This window comes from Macaca nemestrina, chromosome 19 (assembly GCF_043159975.1).
Source record: "Macaca nemestrina isolate mMacNem1 chromosome 19, mMacNem.hap1, whole genome shotgun sequence".
NCBI lineage: Eukaryota > Metazoa > Chordata > Mammalia > Primates > Cercopithecidae > Macaca > Macaca nemestrina.
Genome location: NC_092143.1, coordinates 41,513,019 through 41,530,633, shown reverse-complemented (window position 1 = coordinate 41,530,633; position 17,615 = coordinate 41,513,019). Strand labels below are relative to the sequence as shown.

The following is a 17,615-nucleotide window of genomic DNA, read 5'->3' as shown; positions in this document are numbered from 1 at the left end:
GGAATAGAAACTGAGCACTTCTGGGAAATTACACAATTTCACTGGAAGGATATGCTATGTATTATGGGCTGTAATGTTTCAGTTGTTGAGATAGCACTTAGCATTTGTGGAGTGCCAACCCTGTGCTGTATCATCTCATTTAATTTTGCAACAGTCAAGGTGGGGTTGACCCTGCTGCTCTGGATAATACGGCCTCTCGACTGGACTTGGACACTTCTAAGGCTCTGCAGGCACCCTGCTGCCTGTTACTCATGGTGTGACATCTTCTTCCTTAAGCTACACGTACAAACGACTACCTCAAATAGTTTAAACAATACAGTCAAGATCGTGCCCTTAGTGAGAAAGGAGGTGCAATAGGTTGGTTATGAATCATGCCCAACATGGGGTCTGCAGTTACTGAAATTCTGCAGGCAATTAATTTCTCTTGAAGTCTGGTGAGATATAGAATACTCCCTTTTTCTCATTTGTGAATGGGTCTTTCTGGTCTGTCTGAGAATGAATGCTCTGATCTCCTGCCCCCAAGATAGATTTCTTCAACTGAGTCAAGTTCATTTCTCACTGTGACCTGCCCCAACACTCAACTCCAAATGGCTTCTTCCTTCTCTAGGCCATCGACAGTCCACCCAACCTGTAAGTCCAGCTCCAGTGAACCTTCTTCCTGGAAGACTTCCAGAACTGATGGTCCCAGCCATCATAAACCTCTCCCTTTTCCAAAACACCCAAGCAGCAGTGGGGTGACTCTAAAGTGTGACTTGCATAGTACACCAAAAGCAAAGGCACCAAAAGCTCCTCCTCCAAGCCACTCAAAATAAACATAAAATCTAAACAAAACAGCATACTGCTATTCAAATGCAGCCTCAAGAAACGTTCCCTAACACTGTCTTCCAGCCAGATGCCCTTTTAAACCCAGGCTACATAGAAATTCTGAAGTCTTCTTAGCACAAGTAAGTCTGTTGCATGCACTTACTGTATTTCACACTGTATCTCGTTAGATATTGCCTTGCATTATTCTTAATTATTTCTTGTCCTAGGTTTTGATCTTCAGTGAGACTATAAATTCCACCAAGGCAGAAGTTATGTCATTTTTACTCTGTATGCCCCATAGGGTTTAGCAGGGGGTTCACGCAGCTGAGATTGCACTAGTTACCAAAAAGTTTTGAGATGCTGTGCTAAAAATATACTATATACATTCAGCAAATGAATTTTATTCATATTATTTGTGGTAGCACTGCTGATAATGATAATAAGTAATTTTTAGTGTCCTTATAATTGTATTTGTTATTGATTTCTCCAGTTGTTAAGTGCAATTTATAAAAAGCTGATTGGACTTTAAACTGCAATGATGCTATTTTCCAAGGTAGTTTTGTACTTTTTCATTACATCTTTAAAAACTGTACTCAGCACATTTTGTAGGCTGATGAAATAAACTGCTCAAAAAAGAAAAAGAAAAAGAAAAACCCCACTGGCATCTGTAGCATTCACATTAAAAAACAGGTTTATTTCCAATCACACACCTCCCCAGTTTAGAATAAAGCTATTTCCCATTCTGTTCGAATTGCAATTGCAATCTATTTACACACTAGGTAATTAGTGTTTTTCATGGTCTTCCTTGAGTGGACAACTGCGAGGTTAGTATTAACCCCCTCTATAGCACAGGTTCACAGTTCTTTATCCAAAATTCTTGGGGCCAGATGGGTTTTGGAATTTTGATTTTTTTTTTTTTAATTCTGGAAATGTGGCCTGATGCCTAAACTATAGATTTTATAACACTTCCTGCCAGAGCTGGGGCAGTGCCTGGTAATCAAAATCACTCATAGCGCTATAGTAAAATCTAGCGAGATAATTTTAAGTAGCTTTACTCCTGTCAGGTCAAGCTTCTCTGCTAAATGAGGGTTGGCATCACACTGTCTGGTTTCGGAGCTTTTGGTGTTTTGCAGTTTTGGGTAAGGGCTGGCAGACCCTGGCTATCTTCTCTGGTGTACATGGATCAGGATTGGCTTCGGGATTTGTCAGAGATTTCAGATCCAATGCCCCAGCAGCATCACATCTTTCATTCACCTGGGTATTACAATTCAATGTAGTCAACCTTTGTTGAGGGGTTTCTGTGTGCATGGCACTGTTCTAGATGCTGTGAGAGATTTAAAGGAGAATGAGATAGGTCTCTGTATTAGTCAGTTTGAGTTGCCATAACAAAGTTCCACAGTCTAGGTGGCTTAACAGACATTTATTTTTCTCATAGTTCTGGAAGCTGGAAGATCAAGGTGTCCACAGAGCTGGTTTCTGGGGAGGCCTGCCTGCAGTCTTCTCACTGTGTGTGCAAGAAGAGAGCTCTGCTATCTCCTCTTTTTATAAGGACACCAGCCCTTTGGAGCCCATTAAACCTTCATAACCTCCCTGAAGTCTCCATCTGCAAATACAGTTACATGGAGGGCAGGGCTTCAGTAAATGAATTTTGGGAAGATACAGCTTAGTCCCTAGTGAGAGGTGACAACATGCTAGCAGCCCTCACTCTTGGCGCCTCCTCAGCCTCAGCGTCCACTCTGGCAGTGCTTGAGGAGCCCTTCAGCCTGCCACGGCACTGTGGGAGCCCCTCTCTGGGCTGGCAGAGGTCAGAGCCAGCTCCCTCTGCTTGCTGGGAGGTGTGGAGGGAGAGGTGCAGGTGAGAACCCGGGCTGGACTCAGCACTGGCAGGCCAGCACGAGTCCTGGGTGGGCCTGGATTCCGCCGCCCTGCACTCAGAGCAGCCCGCTGGCACCACAGACCCGGGGCAGTGAGGGGCTTAGCACCCAGGCCAGCAGCTGCAGAGGGTGCGCCAGGTCCTCAGCTGGCGCTCAGGCCTCAGCTGCCAGGCCTCAGCTGCCTCCCGACAGGGAGGGCTCGGGACCTGCAGCCCATGCTGGAGCCTCCCCCTGCCATGGGCTCCTGCATGGCCCAAGCCTCCCTGACAAGCGCCACCCCCTGCAGGGCTGCGACCAGTCCCATCTACCGCCCAAGGGCTGACCAGTGCAGGTGTAGCCCTGGAGCAGGATCCACTAGGTGAAGCCAGCTTGGTTCCTGAGTCTAGTGGGGACTTGGAGAAACTTTATGTCTAGCTAAGGGATTGTAAATACACCAATCAGTACTCTGTGTCTAGCTCAAGGTTTGTAAATGCAGCAATCAGTACTCTGTAACTAGCTAACCTAGTGGGGACTTGGAGAACTTTTCTGTCTAGCACTCTGTGTCTAGCTAAAGGATTGTAAACGCACCAATCAGCACTCTGTGTCTAGCTCAGGGATTGTAAACACACCAATCAGCACTCTGTCAAAATGGACCAATCAGCTCTCTGTAAAATGGACCAGTCAGCAGGATGTGGGTGGGAATAAAAGCAGCTGAGCCAGCCAGGCCCGTTTCCACAGTGTGGAAGTTTTATTTTTTCGTTCTTTACTATAAATCTTGCTGCTGCTTGCTCTTTGAGTCCAGCCAGCCTTTCTGAGGTGTAACACTCACCACAAAGGTCTGCAGCTTCACTCCTGAAGCCAGCAAGACCACGAACCCGCTCGGAAGAACAAATAACTCCAGATGCACCACTTTTAAGAGCTGTAACACTCAATGTAAAGGTCTGCAGCTTAATTCCTGAAGTCAGGGAGACCATGAACCCACCAGAAGAAAGAAACTGAAGACACATCTGAACATCTGAAGGGACAGACTCCGGACACACCATCTTTAAGAACTGTAACACTCACCATGAGGGTCCGCAGCTTCATTCTTGAAGTCAGCAAGACCAAGAACCCAGCAATTCTAGACACACTAGCACCCTTTTCCTCCCACAGCTCATGGTCTAGTAGTGGGTGCAGGTCGAATCCCAGCTGACCTGATAGAAAGGAGAAAGCACTGAAGAGAGCAGGGTGGCAGGCAGCCTTTAGGATGTCTGGTTAGCCTGAGTAGATGGCATTGAGTTGGGCTTTCAAGAGAGGAAAAGCTAGAATGCACCACCTGGCTGCAGGAGAGAGCACTCTCAGTGAAGGCTTAGCTCTGGGGAAATGGTGGGACTGTCTGTTGGGGACCAGTGACTGTTAGTTCAGCACAGCTGGATACGGGCTGCTCAGAGTATCATTAAAATAGCTAGAAGTGACCCCTGTGCATTGGCACTGAGGTGGTTTATTTCTTTACTGCAGTCTGAGACCCATTAGCTCAAAAATCCGCTGACACCATATGCAAATGTTGATACAGTCGATTTTAAATACAGCCTGAACAAGCAAATGTTTAGCCATTTAGAGCCTGCCTGCTTTGCATACCCGGTGCAACTTCACCGCACAGCTGTCCCCTGTTGATACGATAGGTCCTGGCAGTAGTGAGGTCACGAACTGTGTGCCCCTGGGAGCTCTGAACCCAAAGATGCCCCACTGGGCTGCCTGGTGATCCATCCCCCTGTCCCCAGGAGCGCCTCTCTCCTCCTCCCTTTCTGGATGCTGGCCCCCTCATCTCCATAAGCCTCTGGGTCTTGTGTGGGGTTGAAGAGCGAGACATTTGGCCCCTTCCTGTCTTCTGGTCATTAAGTTAAAGATCACTCCTTTGTGCAGTCCTAGCTACTCGGGAGGCTGAGACAGGAGAATGGCGTGAACCCGGGAGGCAGAGCTTGCAGTGAGCTGAGATCCGGCCACTGCACTCCAGCCTGGGCGACAGAGCGAGACTCCGTCTCAAAAAAAAAAAGATCACTTCTTTGACAGTAGGTTTCCCTCTGCCTCTCTGCCAGGCTTAGAGGGATTTGAGGTTGATCAAGGAGAAAGATATGACCACAAGGTGGCAACAGCAAACACAGGTGCTAAATAGAGCTTTGGACAGGGTGGCTTAGGAGGGAGTACCTCACAGCCTCTATAGGCCTCACCACCTGGTGTGGGGGGTCAGTGCCCTTAGAGACAACCCTTTACCAAAGCAGGCAAGAGTGGGGAGATCAGTGCTCCAGCCTCCAGCCTTGTGCACTTCAAACCTGAGAGGCTTTCTAGACAGTTCCTCAGCAGATCCCCAAGTGCAATGAGACCCAGTTACCTGCAGTGATAACTGCTCTGCAGCACATTCTTGTCATGGTTCCTTCCCCACAGCCTCCCTACCTCTGCTTCCTGGATCACCAACCACATAATCTAACTGCTCCCAAGTCCTCATCTCAGGCTCTGCTTTTGGGATAACCAAACCCAAGATGAGTTCACATCTATAAAGGGAAAGACTTGAACTAGACACCCTCTCAGGTCCCTTTCAGCTCAGGTTTAGGGAAGAAAAATGAATCCCAGAAAGCCCAACCTGAAGTCACACATATAGGGCAAGAACTTAGCCTGAAACTCTCTCGCTATATCCATTTCCCCAGAACTATATCTGCAAAGTCATTTCAAATAAAAGTCTCACATAGCAGTGCTTGGAAGCACTAAGCTAATAACCCCCAACCTGTACCCAAAACACATGTCTTAGCATTTTATAGAAAAAAAACCTGATATTTGGAGGCAGTTTAGGCTCTCAGAGCCCTTGTTCAGCTGACAGCTTCACAAGAGGCATAAATGGAATTGCATCTTTTTATTGTTCCCTGCACTAACTGCAATAAAATATGCTTTTCCAGTTATCTCAGGGGTCTTTCTAGAGAAGAAGATATTCTTTTTATTAGAGAAATTTTCATCTATATTCTGAGAGGCTGTTTGCCCTATTTATATAAGGTAATCAAAACATCAGAAGGATGGTTTATAGAAGGAAAAATATTCATCCCTGTGTGTAATTTATGAAATGTGCATGCATTGATGTATTTGAAGGATCTGCACCAAATGCTATGTTAGCAAGCATAAAGGTCTGGACAGAGACCACAAAATGATGCCAATGGAGTGAAAATGCCAACAGCATTGCTAAATAGCAAGCCTTAAAGGCCATATTGATTAAGAGTACTTTGATACCAAATTAGATTTTGGTAAGAAATCATGATGGTATGTGTTGGGGTCCGTGCCGGGGGTGGTGGAGAATGAAAGAACACACAAAAGACAAAGACACACAGAGAACATGGCGGCCGCACTCAGAGCCTCCGCCTCACTTTATTTATACCCCATAAACCCCACGTCAGCAGAAAGAATGCAATGCAAAACAAACTTTCTTTTCCCAGATGTAACCTTCTACTTAGTTCCTTGTTTCTATGCTCTTCCTTATCTGCCCACCTTCTTGGCGCCTATGGGAGTTCATTAAAAGTTCAATTGGAGATACTGTCCTTGAGCCCTATCTATTCTCAGCATACTGTTTTCAAAGGCCCCTGCATTTCCCCCTTTTTGTTTTTGTTTTGCCTCAATCCTAAAAAGGTAGCCCATATTTGTTCCTGTGTTTTCTTTTGTTTTTGGAGGCGACGGAGGGAGCATCGAATCACCAAAAGAAGTAGACCCAATCCAAGTGCCCAAAGCAATATACTTCCAGAGATTGTAGAAATCCATGTTTTCATCTGGGTCCATGGGTTAAAGGCAGCAAGGCGCTGACCCAGCTCCTGCAGGGTTACGGTTCCAGACAACACATGTAATTGTTGTTGAAATGTTTCGGAAATGTTCTGAGTGAGCTCTTGGATGTCCAAACTAATATTTTTATGGCCTACTAATAATTTTCGGATTACAGTCCAATTTTGAGAGATGTTAAAAGGCACAGGCATTACACAAAATTGAGTGGAGTTCCAATCACATTGTAATGTCATCCGAGTACTGAGTACAGTGAACTGATCTGCAAGCCATGTCAATGCTTGCTCCATGTTGTCCAATCTTTCAGCAAGTTGAGAATCAATGTTTCATTGTTGAAGCCATAACCGGTGAGATTGTTCGTGCCATTGCTGCACAAATTCAGCATTTTGTATACTTTGATGTAGAGCGAGCCCTGCTACGGCCACAGTGGAGACGATGGCGACAAGGCTCATCACCGAGGCAATTATAAGTCCAAGGGCATGGCGGGTTCGCTGGAGAGAAGTCCAAATATAAGTTTCAAGAGGTGATGCCCCCCACGGTCACGTAAGGTTAACAGGTAGCCAAATTTCCTTACGAGCCCTGAGGATATAAATATCCCCAGTAAAGTTGTGCCACCAAGAATGACTGAGGCAAGACAAAAATGTACACGTATCTGTACAATTAACAATTCCCGTATTATTATCCCATGTCAAATTCTCCGCTAATAATAGGTAGGGCTTACGGACACAAGCAATAATATATCGGGAGGTATTCCAATATAACTGAATATGAAAGGAGTTATTTGGGTTAGAAAGATTAAGGGACATATTCCCCACAAAAGTGCTAATGGCATCGCCTGCAGCTAACAACTGCCAAAGATGACTCTGTACTTCAGGCCTCCTTCACGCCATACCAAGGTTTCATTACTGTTAGCGGCAATACTTTCATTTACCCGGTGCCATTTCAAAGGTATATGACTAAATTTTATTTGAAAATCACCATGCACACTCCAATCAGTTATTTGCATCCCATTGTATTCTAATAAAATCCGGGGTTTAGTTCCCCGACATTGTTGCCACTCCAGCACCTCAATATTAGGAGAAACCTCTGGAATAGGACAAAAAGGTAAAGAACTAGGAATAGTTTCATTACTATATACAGTATGATTATACTGAAAGCTTCTAGTTACAATAATAACAGTATTAGCAGCCACATGACTATGATTATAGCGAACAGCCCAAGCTTCATGCGATTTTCGGAGACAATGAGGACTATTTCCCATACATATTGGAACTCCTTCCACTCCAAATTGGCATGTGCTGATTATAATTCCTGTTTCCCGTTCTATGTTGTCCTTGTCCATATAGGGGGACGACATCCAAGTAATGTCATTGGTGAAAACCTTAATTTCCGCCTCCTCCCAGGCGACTCCCTGATACAAGGGTGGAAAGGGAATATAAGTCCAATATTCATACAAAGCCTCACTAAGAGAAATAAGTCCCCCGCCGAGGCACATCCAACAAAGGAAGAAATGCATGCTGAATCCAGTTTTCTTTTCAACAGGGTTTCAATCATCTTGAAGAAACCACTCAGGTCTGCTCCCTGTAAGGACAAGAGCATAGCCCCGTCCCTGTTTTAGAACTTGCCCTTGAATATACTTACCTTCTTCATTAGGATACCAAACCTTTAAATTGTCAGCGGGGACTATCACCGAGGGAGGTGAGGAAAGATGGGTTACGACAGCAGAGTCTTGCAATTGTCTCCATTGATTCAAAAAAATTAAGGTAAAAAGAACCTTCAAAATCTGGTTTCTGGGGGGCTCATTTCCCCCTTTTTGTTTTAGTAGTTGAGTTTTTAAAGTTAAATTTGCACGCCCAATGATGGCTTGACCTTGACTGTTGCCCAGGATACTGGTGATATGTTGAATATTGTATTGCTGTAAGAAAACTTAGAATTTATGAGAGACATAAGCAGGGGCATTATTAGTTTTAAGTATAAGAGGAATGCCCATGATGGTGAAACAAGCTAAGAGATGTGTAATAACAGAATCAGCTTTCTCAGATGGCAACGGAGTGGCCCATTGAAAATGAGAAAAGGTATCAATGGTATGATGAACATACTTTAATCGTCCAAAAGAAGGGACATCTCGTGGATTAACCCCAGGATGGAAGGATGGAATGCTCAAAGGAGCACAGGAAGGGCAAGCTCGAATAAGAGAACGAGCTTGTTTTGTTCTGCAGCATGTAGGTGGCCGATTAAAAGTGAATCAATCTGAGTATTATCATCAACTAATGGTCCAGGAAGTTGAGAATGAGAACGAAGATGAGTGATGAATAAAGGAGCTCGACGTTGGCTCAAAGTAGAAGATAACAAGGAAAAGAGTTTTTGAAGAGAAGAAGTAGCACAAAGAGGTAAAGTGGCCTGAGAAATATAAGAAGTAACATAAACAGCATATTGAGAATCACTAACAATATTACAACTAGTAGTAGGGAAATCAAGTAAGACCATGAGAATAGCAAACAGTTCTCCCTGTTGCACCGAGGGATAAGGATAAACTGTAACTCGAGATTGATGAACACTCCAATATCCAGCCTTACCATTGCTACTAGCATCGGTAAAAAAGGTAGGACCTTGAACAGGAAATACAGAAATTAGTGAGAAAGGCAACACAAAATGTTGTCTAAAAAATGAAAAGATCGGAGACTTAGGATATTGGGTAGAAAACTGTCCAACAAAGGAAGCGCAAGCAACTTGCCAAGAATCAGAAGTTGCAAGAAGATAAGTGATGTAACTATGAGTGAATTGAGAAATAATTAAGGAAGGATCTCCTCCCCAAAGTTGTTGACAACAATGTCGTCCTTTGATGATCAGTTCAGCTAAATGATCGATATAAGTAGCCAAGCGTTTAGATATTTTATTGGACAAAAAGATCCATTCTAGCGGCCGATTGGTCTGATGAATCATTCCTGTAGGAGAATGTAAAGGGAACATCGGGAAGGAGATAATGTAAATGGACCTTTTGAAGTTGCTCTTCTACAAGCTGGAATTCCTGTAAAGCCAAAGGAGTTAAATGGCGTGAGCTGTCCAAGTGACTGTCTCCTTCTAGAATAGAAAAAAGATGTTGTAACTGATATGTCGGTATTCCTAAAACAGGACGCATCCAATTAATGTCTCCTAGAAGCTTTTGAAAACCATTTAATGTTTTTAAATGATCACGTCGAATTTGAGTCTTTTGGGGTCGAATATTTTGTGTTCCTAAGGTATAACCTAAATATTGAATAGGAAAATCCAGTTGAATTTTTTCTGGAGCAATATTAAGTGAGTAAAAGGAAAGCTGAGTTTGTAATGATACAAAAGCATCTTGCTGCTTTTCTCTGGTGGGTGCAGCAAGAAGAATGTCATCCATATAATGATATGAAAGAACAGAAGGATGACGCTTTCGAACAGGATCCAAGGCCCTATGGACAAATTCTTGACACAAGGTAGGGCTGTTTAACATACCTTGAGGTAAAACTTTCCATTGATATCAAGAAAGTGGCTGAAAATTATTAAAAACAGGGACAGAGAAGATCCATACAATGATAAATTAACACAGTTGGAAACTGATTGTTTACAGGATTTAAAGTCCTATGTACGAATTTTTGACATATAGTAGGGCTACTAAGTATACCCTGGGGAAGAAGCTTCTGCTGATATTTTTGAATAGGTTGTCCATTATTATATTTAGGAATAATAAAGGCAAACTTTTTACAATCTTGAGGTTGTAATGGAATAGAGAAAAAACAATTTTTGACATCTATGACCATTAATTTTTAACTTTGTGGGATAAGGGCAGGATTAGGAAGACCAGGCTGTAAACTTTCCCTAGGTTGAATGTAAACATTTATAATTTTAAGAACAAGACAAAGACGGGAATTCATGCAGAAGTACGTGGCTTTAGATTCCTCTCGGCCATTTGTTTTTTGACTTACTCTTTTAAAGTCCTAAGTATTTCTTTAGATAATGGCCACTGTTTCACCTAAAGAGGAGTGGTCGTTTTACACTTTAATTATAAAACTTGAGGCTGGTGAACAGTGGCTATGAGTTTAAAGGATTGTAGCCCATTTTGAACATCATATTTTTGGCAGCTGAGGAAATGTGAAGAATGTTTAAAAAAGCACCAAATTGTTATGAAAGATTTTGTCCCCAAAGATTAATATTGATAGGAATAATAAAAAAAAACTTGACCTTGTTGACCTTTAGGACCGGCACAGGTTAAAGGTTCTACATCTTGATAAACCACAGAAGCAGCACCCAAGCCAGTGAGTATAACTGAAACTTGTCTTTTTTCCCATTGTATAGGCCACTAATTTAAACAAATAATAGACATATTCACCCCCATATCAATTAACCCTTTAAAAACTATTCCATTAATGTGCAATGAACATAAGGGCTTTTGATTAGAAACTAAAGTTTCCCAAAAAACAGTTTTTTCTGTGCTACCAAACCCTCCCTATTGAGAATACGTTCCCCTGCCTCTAGGCGTATAAATTGTGAGACTTGTACCATAATAAGAATTTTATTAGTAACATCATGTCCTTTTGGCAAAGGGCCACACACTCTAATAGCTAATTTATATACTCCTCTATTAGGAGACAAAGTATAAGGCTGAGTAATAGCTAAGTCAGCAGCGGCGCTCTGCTTAGTTGCCGCATAAAGCTGAGAAACTGGGGTAAGGTGTGGGATCCTTAAGGAGGACTTGAATTTATTCCTTGATGTTGTAGGCCATTGCTCACTGAGTATTGTAGTAGACTTGTATTGTATTTATTTGTCCAATGTCGACCTTTATCACAACATTTGTACACCTCTGAAGGCAGCTTTCTGCCTTGAGGGATAAAAGTGTTCAATTTTTATGACATTACTTTTTTGAAATGTCTAGGTTTACCACACTGCAAGCAAACACCTTGTTTGTTATTTCCTTTTAAGGCTTTAGACAAAGCTCCAGCAAATAATTGAGCATTATAAATAGCCCCTCCAACACTAACACAAGTTTTAATATATTTATCTAAATTGGCCCCATTGGCCTTTTAACGATTTTAACAATTTTTGACAGTCAGCATAAGCATTTTTAAAAGACAATGTTTGTAACAAAATTTTTGAAGCAAGGCCAGCACCCACAATTTTCAAGACAGCATCCTGAAGACGGGCTACAAAATCTGGATATGGTTCATTTGTGCCCTGTAAAATCTTCACAGAGGAAAGGAAATAAGAAAATCTATCTTATTTCAGGCCCTTAAAAACAAAGTCTTGATTTGAGTAAGGGCAACATCATCTAAACCAGCCTGAGCATTAAGAGTAGCATATTGGCCCGTGCCTGTGAGTTGTTCCTCAGTGGGTCCTGGGGGATCACACATAACATTTTTTCTAGCCTGTACATGTGCCTTGTCCATTTACCAGCTGTGCAATTGTAACCACTGAGAACGATCAAGAAAAGCCTTCCCCAAAGTCTTCCAGTCTATAGGAATCATCAAATTTTCTGATGAAAAAACATCAAGAAGACCAAGGATAAAAGGAGATTGAGATCCATAGTTAAAAATGGCAGCTTTCATTTCTTTTAAAAATTTAATTTGTAAGGGATTAAATTGGACATTATTGCCACCATTTAAAAACTGAGCATTAGGAGCAAAAGAAGCACAAATAATTGGAAACAGATCCAGCTCCTTAAATTTTTTTTATCTTTTCCTTTTCTCCCTCCCCCAATGGCGGGCAGGGCGCTGAGAAAACTTTGCCAGACAAAGGTAAAGGTAAGGAAGCCGGGGGGTTGGAGGCACTGGAAAATCCTCTTTTAACAGGGCAGAAGGAAAAGAAACAGGGAAAGCTCGCAAAGGTGAATTAGAAGAATGTATCTGTAATATTTGTTGAAGCATTTCCATAATACACTGCATGTCAGAATTTCCCTTAGAAAAAGGAAGAGCTGGCTTTTTCTCTTCTCCCCCTTTTGCTACCCCCCCATCCTCTGTTACCCTGGCACAAATGGGCTCCATTTCAGATTTATTTTTTCCCAAATCCTCAGATACCTTTCCTCCTGTGGCAACATTACCACACTCTGAATCAGTCTCAAGTAACTCTAATGTCTGAGTGACAGTTACACAAGGTCCACAATTTTAGAGGCATAATATCCCCTAACTGGAGAGCTCTAAGCAGAGCTTTTACTACCTGTAACCATTCTCTCCGACTCAGCTGCACTTTAGTCTGATACTGAAACCAGTAACAATGTTGTTCAACATGGGCAAACAATCACTTCAAAGTCTTTTTCTTTCACTTCTACTCCTATAGACAGCAATAGTCCTTGAAACAGGTGTAAATATTCTGAGGCCAGAGAGATGGAATTCCCATAATGAAAGCTTAAGAAGGTTCCCCTTAACAATATCCGGGCCTTACCCGCCCCTAGGGGGTTCCCCTTCTTGTTCTCCCCTACTCACCCGTGCTGACCCTGCTCGCTGTGCCACTTGTTGGGGTCCGTGCCGGGGGTGGTGGAGAATGAAAGAACACACAAAAGACAAAGACACACAGAGAACATGGCGGCCGCACTCAGGGCCTCTGCCTCACTTTATTTATACCCCATAAACCCCACGTCAGCAGAAAGAATTCAATGCAAAACAAACTTTCTTTTCCCAGATGTAACCTTCTACTCAGTTCCTTGTTTCTATGCTCTTCCTTATCTGCCCGCCTTCTTGGTGCCTACAGGAGTTCATTAAAAGTTCAATTGGAGATACTGTCCTTGAGCCCTATCTATTCTCAGCATACTGTTTTCAAAGGCCCCTGCAGTATGTGATGGAAAAAGTTATTGGGGGAACCTGCACCCAATATTTCAACATAGATTCTTTCTATTTTCCATGTGTTGCCTGGCTGAGAAATAAAGAGAGACAGTATAAACAGAGGAATTTTACAGCTGGGCCACCAGGGGTGACATCACAAATCAGTAGCACCATGATGCCCACCTGAGTCTCAGACCAGCAAGTTTTTATTGAGGGTTTCAAAAGGGGAGGGGGTGTAAGAACAGACAGTAGGTACAAACATCACATGCTTCAACAGGCAAAAAGTAGAACCACTGATAAGGGTCCAACAAAGATCACATGCTTCTGAGGGAACAGGGCAAAGAGCAAAAGCAGAACCACTGATAAGGGTCCAACAAAGATCACAAGGCAAAGGGCAAAAGCAGAGCCACTGATAACGGTCCAACAAAGATCACAAGGCAAAGGGCAAAAGCAGAACCACTGATAAGGGTCTCTGTTCAGTGGTACATGTATTGTCTTGATAAACATCTTAAAAAACAGAAAACAGGGTTTGAGAGCAGAGAACCGGTCTGACCACAAATTTACCAGGGCTGAGTTTTCCCAACCCTAGTAAGCCTGAGGGTTCTACAGGAGATCAGGGCTAATCTCAGTCCTTATCTCAACTACACAAGACAGACATTCCCAGAGTGGCCATTTATAGACCTCCCCCAAGGAATGCATTCTTTTCCCAGGGTATTAATATTCCTTGCTAGGAAAAGAATTTAGCGATATGTTTCCTACTTGCACGTCCATTTATAGACTCTGCAAGAAGAAAAATATGGCTCTTTTTGCCCGACCCCGCAGGCAGTCAGACCTTATGCTTGTCTTCCCTTGTTCCATAAAAATCACTATTATTCTGTTCTTTTTCAAGGTGCACTGATTTCATATTGTTCAAACACACATGTTTTACAATCAATTTATACAGTTAACACAATTATCACAGTGGTCCTGAGGTGACGCACATCCTCAGCTTACGAAGATAACAGGATTAAGAGATTAAGGTAAAGACAGGCATAAGAAATTATAAAAGTATTATTTGAGAATTGATAAATGTCCATATTAAGATGAAATCTTCACAATTTATGTTCCTCTGCCATGGCTCCAGCCAGTCCCTCCATTCGTGGTCCCTGACTTGCCATAACATTTCTCCCTTTCTTTTTACATAAATGTGCCATGGCGATTAAGACTTGTTCATTCTCTCGGTTTTGAAGCAAGATTCTTTGACTGGTCCAGCACACTAAAAACAAGTTGATTAAATAGAAAAACATGATTCCAAAATTTACTACAGTGGAACCCCAACAGACTTAATCCAAGTCATCAGGTTTAGTCCAGAAAGACTTTCTGCCATCTGATCTAATGCCTCAGCTCTAGGTACAATGGATAAATGAGCTTGAGAGGCTTCAAAACTTTGTTTCTTTAATTTAGTTATGTCCAATGATAAATTATCTTCCCTAACCAGAAGATGTCCTTTGACCATTTCCCAAAAATGATCAGTCTCATTGTAGGAATACAGGGCAATGCAGAAATCAGAAGTGTTGCAATCGCACTGCATTTGCATGCGATGTTTGAGACTCATTAGCCAATCTCCAAGCCAAATAATAGATTGTCTTAAATCATTAATTTGATTAGCTAATTTTTGATCAATGCCCTGTTGATAATTCCACATTTGGGTGGAATTGGCTTGCCAATCATTAACAAAATGAGTCGTTTGAATACATTGGTGTAATGCCACTCTGGCAGTGGTGGCCAGTGCAGTGACTGTAATTAGGCCCATGATCACAGCAATTAAAGTGAAAACAAATCTCCTAGATCTTTTGAGAATTCATTGTAACACATCATTAATTAAATGTACTGAGGGGTAAGATTCCCAAGGTTGGGGTAAAGTTACCAGTATCCAGATTCCTTCTCGAGCTCGAACCAACATTATACTTTTCCTGAAGTCAAAACGGGAGTTAACACAAGTATATAAATGACAATTAATACATTGGACAGTTTGATTGTTTGTCCAAATTTTGATATTTCCCACTAACAGCATGTAAGGAGGCTTAACACAACTCTGTACAGGAATAGTCAGGTTGGAGGTAAACAAAGCAGGATGTTTGAATCTAGGTTGATACTGAGGGAGAGGAGTGGTGGTGGCAATGCCCAATGTTCTCCACCATAAAGAAGCAATCCGAGGTGCCTGGGGATGCCGAAGAGGTAGAGGGGCATACCTGGGTCGAGAAGAATTATCATAATGCCAATTGGAGTCCCATAAAGGAAGAGGAAGAGGGTTCAAAGGGGATTTATCATGGGGTTCAGAATCATGGATGCAAGGGGTGGTAGTGGGGACAACAGACAGAAAAGTTTCCCCTTCCCATATTCGCAGTCCAGACATGGCAATAGCCAATTTCCAAAGTTCTGGGTGTTCTGGACTCAGAATGGGGAATATCATATGAGGCCTAAGTGGGGTAATGCCCTTCCCATTTTAAGGGAAAGAATGAGCTGAACCTCCTATGCAAAGTACGATGATGATCCTTGTCCTCCCAATAAGAAAAAAAATAAGTAGCCTCCAGGCATTTCCTTCCGCCAGAGGAGCAATTGTTTTCTAAATAGCCCTTTGGTGCCCAGTCTATTACTAAACCATATGAGTCATTTTTTAATACTACTGCATGTGAGTTAACACAATCTTCCCAAATTAAAGTTTTAGATGGGCCCTCAATATTTTTAGGACATGGTTTTCCTACAGGTTTATATTGAAAGTATGGGGTATATCCTATTACTCCCCATTTCATTTGTCTTAAAGGAGAAAGGGAGAGGCCAGAGACCAAACGTCCCCATTCCCCTGTGGCTGATCTCTCCGGAAGGTAAGCAGCCCAGACTCGAGTTTCTAGATGGATACAACCAGGTGCATGTCCGAGGCACAGAGGAGGGTATTTACAACCCATAGTAACATTAAACACAGTGCCTTCTTCTCCTGATTGAGTGGGGCAATGGTCATCTGTAGCTCCAGGCTACACACTGTCGTTAGTATAGATCTCCACAGGAGTATCCATCCAGGTGAGAGATCAAATAAGTGGAGAAAAAGGCACATAAGCCCAATAAGAATAATAATTTACCAGGGCTTTTTCCCAACCCTAGTAAGCCTGAGGGTTCTACAGGAGATCAGGGCTAATCTCAATCTTTACCTCAACTGCACAAGACAGACATTCCCAGAGTGGCCATTTATAGACCTCCCCCAAGGAATGCATTCTTTTCCCAGGGTATTAATATTAATATTCCTTGCTAGGAAAAGAATTTAGTGATATGTTTCCTACTTGCATGTCCATTTATAGACTCTCTGCAAGAAGAAAAATATGGCTCTTTTTGCCCGACCCCGCAGGCAGTCAGACCTTATGCTTGTCTTCCCTTGTTCCATAAAAATCACTATTATTCTGTTCTTTTTCAAGGTGCACTGATTTCATATTGTTCAAACACACATGTTTTACAATCAATTTGTACAGTTAACACAATTATCACAGTGGTCCTGAAGTGACGCACATCCTCAGCTTACAATGATAACAGGATTAAGGGATTAAAGACAGGCATAAGAAATTATAAAAGTATTATTTGAGAATTGATAAATGTCCATATTAAGATGAAATCTTCACAATTTATGTTCCTCTGCCGTGGCTCCAGCCGGTCCCTCCATTCGGGGTCCCTGACTTCCTGTAACAAAAAGTACCAGACCAAGAGACAGGAGATTTCTTTGGGCTTCTGTTTCTTGCAAAGTCAAAGACAAAGACCAAAAAAATTTTTTTTCAGAGGCAGGGTCTTGCTCTGTCACCCAGACTGGAGTGCAATGGCACCATCAGATCTCACTACAGCCTCATCCTCCTGGGCTCAAGTGATCCTCCCATCTTAGCCTCCCAAGTAGCTGAGACTTGTTTCCAGACTATATAAAGAACTCCTCCAACTCAGTAATAAGAAGACAACCCAATTAGAAAATGGAGGAAAAGATCTGAATAAATACTTCACAGAATAAGACATATGATGGGCTAAGAAGCTCATGAAAAAATGCTCAACATCACTAGTCATTAGGAAAGTGCAAATTAAAACCACAATGAGATACCTTCCACAGTCACTAGAATTGCCATTACAAGTGCTGACAAGGATGTGGTGAAAATGGAACCTTCATACATTGCACTGGGAACGTAATATGATGCAGTCACTTGAAACAGCCTGGGTCGGGTGTAGTGGCTCACGCCTGTAATCCCAGCACTATGGGAGGCCAAGGCAGGTGGATCACGAGGTCAGGAGATCGAGACCATCCTGGCTAACACAGTGAAACCCCATCTCTACTAAAAATACAAAAAATTAGCCAGGCGTGGTGGCAGGCACCTGTAGTCCCTACTAC

General features: G+C 42.5%; 1 protein-coding gene across 2 annotated transcripts in view; it reads right to left on the bottom strand.

Moving 5' to 3' along the window:
• Positions 1 to 13,345: 13,345 nt before the first annotated feature.
• The window catches only part of LOC105489404 (cilia and flagella associated protein 53), a 42,283-nt gene continuing 38,013 nt past the window's right edge, over positions 13,346 to 17,615 (bottom strand). The window contains exon 9 of one of the 2 annotated variants that reach the window (XM_011754211.3): positions 13,346 to 14,477. The gene's annotated coding sequence lies outside the window, so the exon portion shown is untranslated. The other variant, XM_011754212.3, reaches the window with a different exon arrangement.